This window comes from Tamandua tetradactyla, chromosome 2, assembly GCF_023851605.1.
Source record: "Tamandua tetradactyla isolate mTamTet1 chromosome 2, mTamTet1.pri, whole genome shotgun sequence".
Taxonomy (NCBI): Eukaryota; Metazoa; Chordata; class Mammalia; order Pilosa; family Myrmecophagidae; genus Tamandua; species Tamandua tetradactyla.
Genome location: NC_135328.1, coordinates 923,582 through 931,679, shown reverse-complemented (window position 1 = coordinate 931,679; position 8,098 = coordinate 923,582). Strand labels below are relative to the sequence as shown.

Sequence of the window (8,098 nt, the reverse complement as noted above, 5' to 3'; positions counted from 1 at the left end):
ATGTTATTGCTTCTTAAAATCTTTTCCACATATGCATAAAATGTACTGTTATTCTGAAGTGTATTTCTTTGCTGATTTGAACATTAGATGTTCAAGTACAACCTGGATATACCAAGCAACACCCTGTTACATGTAAAGTACTCCACTTTTTAACTTGACTTAGAAAAGTGCTTATTTTCAGAAAGCAATAACCCCTTCTTCACATGTTAGTGAATTGAACAGACAAATGAGCATTTTCAGCATGAAAGCAATTCATGGGTCTTTAATGAAAACAATACATATGAGACGACATTCTGCTTTGATGTGAGTTAATCTGAGTGAAACAGAAAGAGTAAGGAGGCTAAATAATTTGTGAAAATAGAAGCCAGATTGATATTTTGCACCAAGGGTATGTTTGCTTAAAAATCTTTGATCCTGAAGTAAATATTTGAAAGCCAGTTAAAGAAACGTCAACAAAATAAGAAGTCATCAAAAATGAACTGTTTTTCTGAAAGAGCAGTACCGATATTATAAGGATTGAACTTCATAACTCATCACAACCATTTCCAAAATTTAATTACTACCATCTTCTTATAAATTAAGGGAATTTCATTTGTGTTCATAAGGCAATGACCAAAAAACTTGAAACAACGCAAAAAATAAAGCCTGAATTTAGAATATTATATTGTGTAGCAGTTTAAACATTCAAAACCAATTAAATAGCTTAACATGTTTGGCAGGTGTATAAGCATTTCAGAATCACAATGAAATCCAGTTATGTAAAGCGTCGCATAGAAAGGAATGGAGTCTACCATCATCAGGCGTTTTCTAAGTAAAGGCTCCCTGCAGAACTAGTATATAAATGTAGGTAAAAAAAGTGCAGGCTGGTTCTGTGGAACCTTTTTGAAATTAAAGCACAATAAACTTTTCAGGTAGGTACCAAAAATCCTTAAAACTTTTCAGGTAAGCACCAAGTTATCTTAAAAATTTTTTCATGTCTTTATTTTCATCAGAAGCTCTACTTGCATCAACAATGCATGTGATTCGCCGGGAAAAAAAAGTCCTGCAAAGCCAAAACACCATTTCAGATCCAGCACACCTAAATATATCACTGTCGTTGGAAGTGCTATCAGCATAATCTTTGTAACTATCCGAAACATATACCTAAGGAGTTTTAAATTGTTCGTGTTTTCATATGTTTAATTCTTTTGCCACCATTTTCTAATGAAGTCAGCATTGTGCCTTATACGGGAATGGGATCCTCAAAACAATCACCATAAAGCTTCTGACACTAAAGGGGGCAAAAACTACCGCGGTCCACCACATGAGATGAGCTCCTCAGGGCTGGAATTATAAAGGTTTAGAGCGGCCCAGACTAGAAGTTCAGCAGGGTCCAAGATGTACCCTGAGAGTTTTGTTTCAGCCCTCAGCCTGAATTGTGAGGATTACCTTCAGTTCAGTCCAGCTAGTAGAAATTGTACAATTTTATTGTGCATTGCAGAAGGTTCCTTTGTGCTACTCTGCTGTACTTTTTGTCCCAGCACTTTAAGAGCATGCCAATTCCACAGTCCTCAGTAAGGACAGCGCATGCTTCTTCATCGCGTCACCTGGTACCAACATCTAAAAGAAGATGCTGAGAACGTTGGGTATTGATTGCTTATGATGTTCCAACAGACATTTATTCCGTCAGTCTGAGAATGTAAATCTTCAGTTAAGCCTAAATTCCGTATTTGTGGAATAATGGCCAGACCTAGATCGAGGCCTTTATGTCCTGCATTCTTTGCAAAATTCAAAGTGGCGTAGCAAAAATCCTTAAGTTGTCCTGGTTATTTCAGTTCTTGTTCCATCTTGGGTGTTAGGCCTTTTAGTTTTTCTGTGCTGTCCCATCCCAATTCCGTCATGCCATCCGTGAACTTCTATTAGAGAGCTCGCACTGCGTGGCTTCTCTGGACTTCCATGTGATGATCAACACGTTGATGCTGGCTGGCTCGAGTGCCAGGTCACCGCAGAAGTGCTGTATACCTTCTAGCCCAATGTTATTTTCATCTGTAGATCTTTGTGTCTATTGTATGGCTGTTCTAACCTTTTCCTGTCTGATGGTCCTTTTGCACTGTCTCAGGATTTTGGAAAAAATTCTTTGTTGCAACATCTAACTTCCACTCATTTTGAGACAGACCAGTAACTGCTGTTTTTCACTAGATTGTGTGAAGCTCAAAACTGAACTTTATCCTTTTGCAATGATTTCAACTTGTTCATGTTAGTTTCCTCCAGCAAAGTTGTTAAATTTTAATCCCATGGTTACCACAAGGAGAATATATGAAAAATATATCCAAATAGAAATGAGAAGGGAGGCAATACAAAAAATCACATAAATATGAAAAATAGGCATTAACAGTAGGATAGAGGGACAAAAAAGGTATAAGATTTACGAAGACTTTCAAAATGGCAGAAGGAAGTCTGCATTATCAGTAGTGACTTTAAATGTAACTGGATTAATCTTTCTAGTCAAAAGGCAGAGATTAGTAGAATAGTTTTTAAAAAGTATGACCCAATTTTATGCTGTCTACAAGAGACTCACCTTAAATTCAAAGGCATAAGTAGGTTAGAAAGTAAGAATGGAATAAAAAACTATGCCATGTAAGCAATAACCAAAAGAGAGATGGGGTAGCTATGCTAATATCAAATAAAATAGGCTTTAAGTAAAAAATGCTTATAAGGGACAAAAATGGTCTATACATACTCATAAAGGGGTGTTTTGGTTTACTAGCTGCTGGAATACAACACACCGGAGATGGATTGGCTTTTGATAAAAGGGAATTTATTTCATTAGTTCTTCAGAGGAAAGGCAGCTAACTTTCAATGAGGTTCTTTCTTACATGCAACGGCACAGGGTGATCTGTGGTGGCCTTCTCTCCATGCCTCTGGGTTCCAACAACTTTCCCTGGGGTGATTCCTTTCTGCATCTCCAAAGGCCTGGGCTGAGCTGCGAGTGCTGAGATGAGGTATGCTGAGCTGCTTGGACTGTGCTACGTTGAGTTCTCTCATTTAAGCACCAGCCAATTAAATCAAACATCATTCATTACAGCAGGCACGCCTCCTAGCCGACTATAGATGTAATCAGCAACAGATGAGGTTTACGTTCCGTTGGCTCATGTTCGCAGCAACAGAACTAGGTACCTTCACCTGGCCAAGTTGACAACTGAATCTAAGTACCACATGTCCATCCCTTGTCAACTTGGCAATCACACGCATCACCTTAAACAATATTAAGGTGCAAAAAATTATCTTCTAGCTGTGGACCTATGAATCTCAAAACAAGTTATCTAGTGTCAATATGCAAAGGAGGACAGTCACAGGATCCATAGGGAGAAAATGGAAGGAAAACCTTCAGAGCAATCACCATTGGATTTCAAAGTCTGAAAGTCATTTATCCTTCAGCTTTAGAAAGTGGCAGTCCCACTCTTTCCAAGGGCCTATGCAGTGGCCGACCTCTTTCCAAATCAACCTCAGGGAACATTGAGGAAACCACCTTTTTCTCAGCTCCACTCTCTCCAGGCATCAGGGCCACACCTGGGCTCTCTGCCATTTCCAGGGCACATGCTCAACCCCTCCATGTGGTGGCAGTCAGGCTCTCCCCAGTCCCCAAGGAGCGTGCTGTACTTTCTCAAAGGCCTGAGGCGGCACAACTCTTCCAATGCAACGAGATGGGAGACTCATCCTCTGCCACTTTCAATAATGAGCAGAACATCTAGAGAGGTGAGCAAGAAAGAAATAGAAGACTTGAACGATTACTACAAACCAACCGGCCCTAACAGACATAAGTAGAACATTTCAGTCAACAACAGAATACAAATTATTGTAAGTACCTGGATTATTCTCCAGGATAGATCATATGTTAAGTCACAAAACGAGGCTCAATAAATTCAAAACTATCAAATCATACAATGTATATTGTCCAACCACAACAGAATGAGGTTAAAAATCAATAGCAGAGGGAGAGATGGAAAATTCACAAATATGTGGAAACTAAACAGCACATTTTAAAACAGCCAATGGATTAAAGAAGAAATCACAAGGGAAATTAGAAATTATCTTGAGATGAATGAAAATGAAAATATGATGAACTGAAACTTATGGGATGCGACAAAGGCAGTAGTTAGAGAGAAATGACTAGCTCTAAATGTTTGCATTAGAAAAGAAGATAGGTCTGAAATCAGAGCACTAACCTCATAACTGAGAAGCTAGGAAAAAAGCAAACTAAACTGAAAGTAAACATTAGGATGGAAATAAAGATTAATGCAGCGTTAAATGAAATAGACAATAAAAAGCAATAGAGAGAATCAATAAGACCAAAAGTGGGTTCTTTGAAAAAATCAATAAAACTGACCAACTTTTAGCTAGACTGATGAAGAAAAAGAGAGAAAGGATGTAAAATCAGAAATGAAAAGGGGGACGTTACTACCAAAATAAAAATGACCATAATATGATACTATAAATACCTGTACACCAACAAATTATATAACCTAGAGGAAATGGGCAAATTCCTAAAAAACACACAAACTACCTTCTCTGACTCAAGAAATACAGATCTCAACAAATCAATAACTAGTAAAGAGATTGAATCAGTAATCAAAAATCTTCCAAGAAAGAAAAGCCCAGGACCAGGGGGCATCACTGGTGAATTTTACCAAATGTTCCAAGAAGAATTAACATGAACTGTGCTCAAACTCTTCCAAAAAGTTGAAGAACAGGGAACACTCATAGCACATCTGTGAGGCCAACATCACCTTCATACAAAAGCCAGATAAAGATACCACAAGAAAATAAAATTAAAGACCATATCTCTTATACATATAGATGCAAAAGTCCTCAACAAATATTAGCAAACCAAATCCAATAACACATAAATATAATTATATCCCATGATCAAGTCGGATTTATTCCAAGTATGCAAGGATGGTGACATAAGAAAATCAATTAATGTAATGCACCACATTAACAGAAGGAAAGAAAAATATATACTATCACCTCAATTGATTCAGAAAGAGCATTTGACAAAATCCAGCATCCATTCCTTATAAAATTAAAAGACACTTAGAAAACTAAGAATAGAAGGAAACCTCCTCAACAATATAAAGGGCACATAAGAAAATCCCACAGCTAACATCATTCTCAATGGCAGAAGATTGAAAGCTTTCCCTCTAAGATTTAGTACAAGACAAAGATGCCCACTCTCAATACCATTATTCAACATTTTACTGGAAATTCTAGCCCAAATAAGAAGAAAAACAAATAAAAGACATCTAGATTAGAAGAGAATAAGTCAAACTTTCCCTATCTGCAGATGACATGATCCTATTTACAGAAAATCCCAAAGAATCCACAGCAAAGATACAGGAACTAAAATGAATTCATCACAGTGGCAGGGTACAAGCTCAACATGTAAAAATCAATGTTTCTATACATGACTAATGAACAACTGGAAGAAGAAATTTTAAAAATTTTCATTAACAATAGGAATTAAAAGAATCAAACATATAGGGATAAATCTAACTGACAATATAAAGGACTTGTACATAGAAAACTACAAAACATTGCCAAAAGGAATCAACAAAGACCTATGTAAATGGGAGGCAATCTGTGTTCATGGACTGTAAGAATAAATTGTTTTTTTTTTTGGCATGGGCAGGCTCCGGGAATTGAACCCAAGTCTCCAGCATGGCAGGCGAGAATTTTGCCACTGAGCCACCGTCGCCCACCCAAGACTAAGTATTTTAAGATGTCAATTCTCCCCAAAGTGATTTACAGATTCAACACAATCCCACTCAAAATTCCAACAGCCTTTGTAGAAATAGAAAAGCCAAGCATCAAATTTTTGTGAAAGGGTAAGGGGCCCCAAATAGCCAAAGCTGTCTTAAAAAGAAGACACTTGGAGGACTCACACCTCCAGATTTTCAAACTGATTACAAAGCCACTGTAATCAACCTGGCATGAAGGGTGCACGGGAAGTCCAAGGGTGCACTGGTAGTTTGGTGGCAGAATTCTCGCCTGCCATGCGGGAGACCAGGTTTGATTGCTGGCCTGTGTATCCCAGAAAAAAAATCAACAAATGCTGCTGCTGTAACAGGATATTCACTTGGAAAAGAATGAAATGCGACCCCCACTGCACAGTATACAAAAAACCCCAGCATGGTAATGACCCAGGAACAGACTTATGGACCAATGGAATTGAATTAAGAGCTCAGAAATCAACCCTCACACTTATGACCAAGTGATTTTTTACAAGGTGGCACATGCCACTCAATTGGGAGAGAAGGACCTCTTCAGCAACTGGCACCAGGAAAACCAGATCTCCATGTGCAAAAGAATGAAGGGAACCTCTGTCTCACACCATAATAAAAAATAACTCAGAGTGGATCAAAGACCTAAATTTAAGAACCAACCCTATAAAACTCTTAGAAGAAAACATCCTCAAAACTTGTGTTAGGCAATGGTTTCTTAGACTTTACACCCAAAGCATAAGCAACAAAATAAAAAATAGGTAAATGGAACCTCATCAGAATTAAAAACTTTTGTGCCTGACAGGAATTCATCACGAAAGTAAAATGACGACTTACACAATGGTGTGACACATTTGGAAATGACATATCCAATAAGGGTTTAATGCCCAGAGTATATAAAGAAATCCTTCAACTCAACAACAAAAAGTCAAACAACCTGGTTATAAAATGGGAGAAAAACTTGAATAGATATTTCTCCAAAGAAGATATAAAAGTTGCCAAAAAGGAATTTCAGGTATTTGTGTGACTCCTGAGACCCAAAGCTAGAGTACTGCAACTTTGAAAGTCAGCATTACCCTGTACAGCAACTGTTAAAAACACTGAGCAAGTGATCAGATTTCAATTAGAAATATGAATGAAGTTGATCCACAAAACTTTGTCTTCTGTGTGAGACCAAAGGAATATAAATTTTTGGTGCAAAATTTATATTTTTGGTAGCACTATCTAACTTGTATGGTCAGCATTTCTGAACACCACGATTACATGGAACTTTGAATAGGAGTGAGATCTTGTTGGTTTGTGCAGTTTAGTGTGATGCCTCAATACATCCCAGAGTAAGCTGGGCAGAAGATTAAAAAGTATTTGCAAAGTTCCCTTAAGGGACTGGGGAAAAAAGTTGGAAATAAGCTTCCTCACCTGGGGAAGACCTGACATTCTCACAGGCACTGGGGACTGCCAAGTTGGTGGGCCAGGCCCTCAATCTTGGGGCTCGCCCTTATGAAACCTGCTCCTGCAGAGGAGAAGCTAAGCCTACTTATAATTATGTCTGAGAGTCACCCCCAGAAAACCTCTTCTGTTGGTCAGATATGGCCTCTCTCTCTAAGCCAACCCCACAGGTGAACTCACTGGCCTTCCCCCTACGTGGGACATGACATCCAGGGGTATAAATCTCTATGACAACGTGGGACAGAGCTCCCAGCGATGAGCCAAGTAAGGGCCTGGAATTACGTCCTAGATTCTGATGATGAATTTGCTTATTCTAATTACTTCCTACCAGGGATATCCCTCAATCTTTGTCCTTTTGTGTCTGGCTTATTTCACTCAACATAATGTCTTCAAGTCTCTGCGAGTCAGATCATTTTGACTCCTGCCCTGAGTTTGCTGGCTATTATAATAGCCACATCTACTCTGTCTTTGCTGATTAAGTGCTGCCACCTGGCTTCTGCCAACTCAGGATCCCATCATCCCCAGGGTGTTTAAGGATTCCAGCTCAGTGACAGCAGTTCCTACAGTAATATCTGACCTACAGAGAAGTGAAACTACAGAGCTCTTCAGGGATGATGGCGCTAGTCTCACAAATGTATCTGTGAAGTCTGAGCTACTGCATGTGGCCAGGGGGCCCACTTTGGTTCGATCTGGTCTTGGTCATCAAGATGACTTTGGACTTGGGGTGGGTGAGCTCTGGGCTGACCCAAGGCCCTTCATGAATGAACATTAGGGGCTGTCTTTAGTGATCACAAGAGTCCAAAGTCAAAAAACTGGATAAATGGGTACAGGTAAAGGTCAGTCACAAGGTTTCACAATCACAAGGGCACAAGGTCAACCATTATCAGAGATGA

General features: G+C 38.9%; 1 pseudogene; it reads right to left on the bottom strand.

The window, feature by feature from the left end:
* Window positions 1–1,599: 1,599 nt before the first annotated feature.
* On the bottom strand, window positions 1,600–2,235 carry LOC143655335 (DCN1-like protein 1 pseudogene; annotated as a pseudogene).
* Window positions 2,236–8,098: the final 5,863 nt, after the last annotated feature.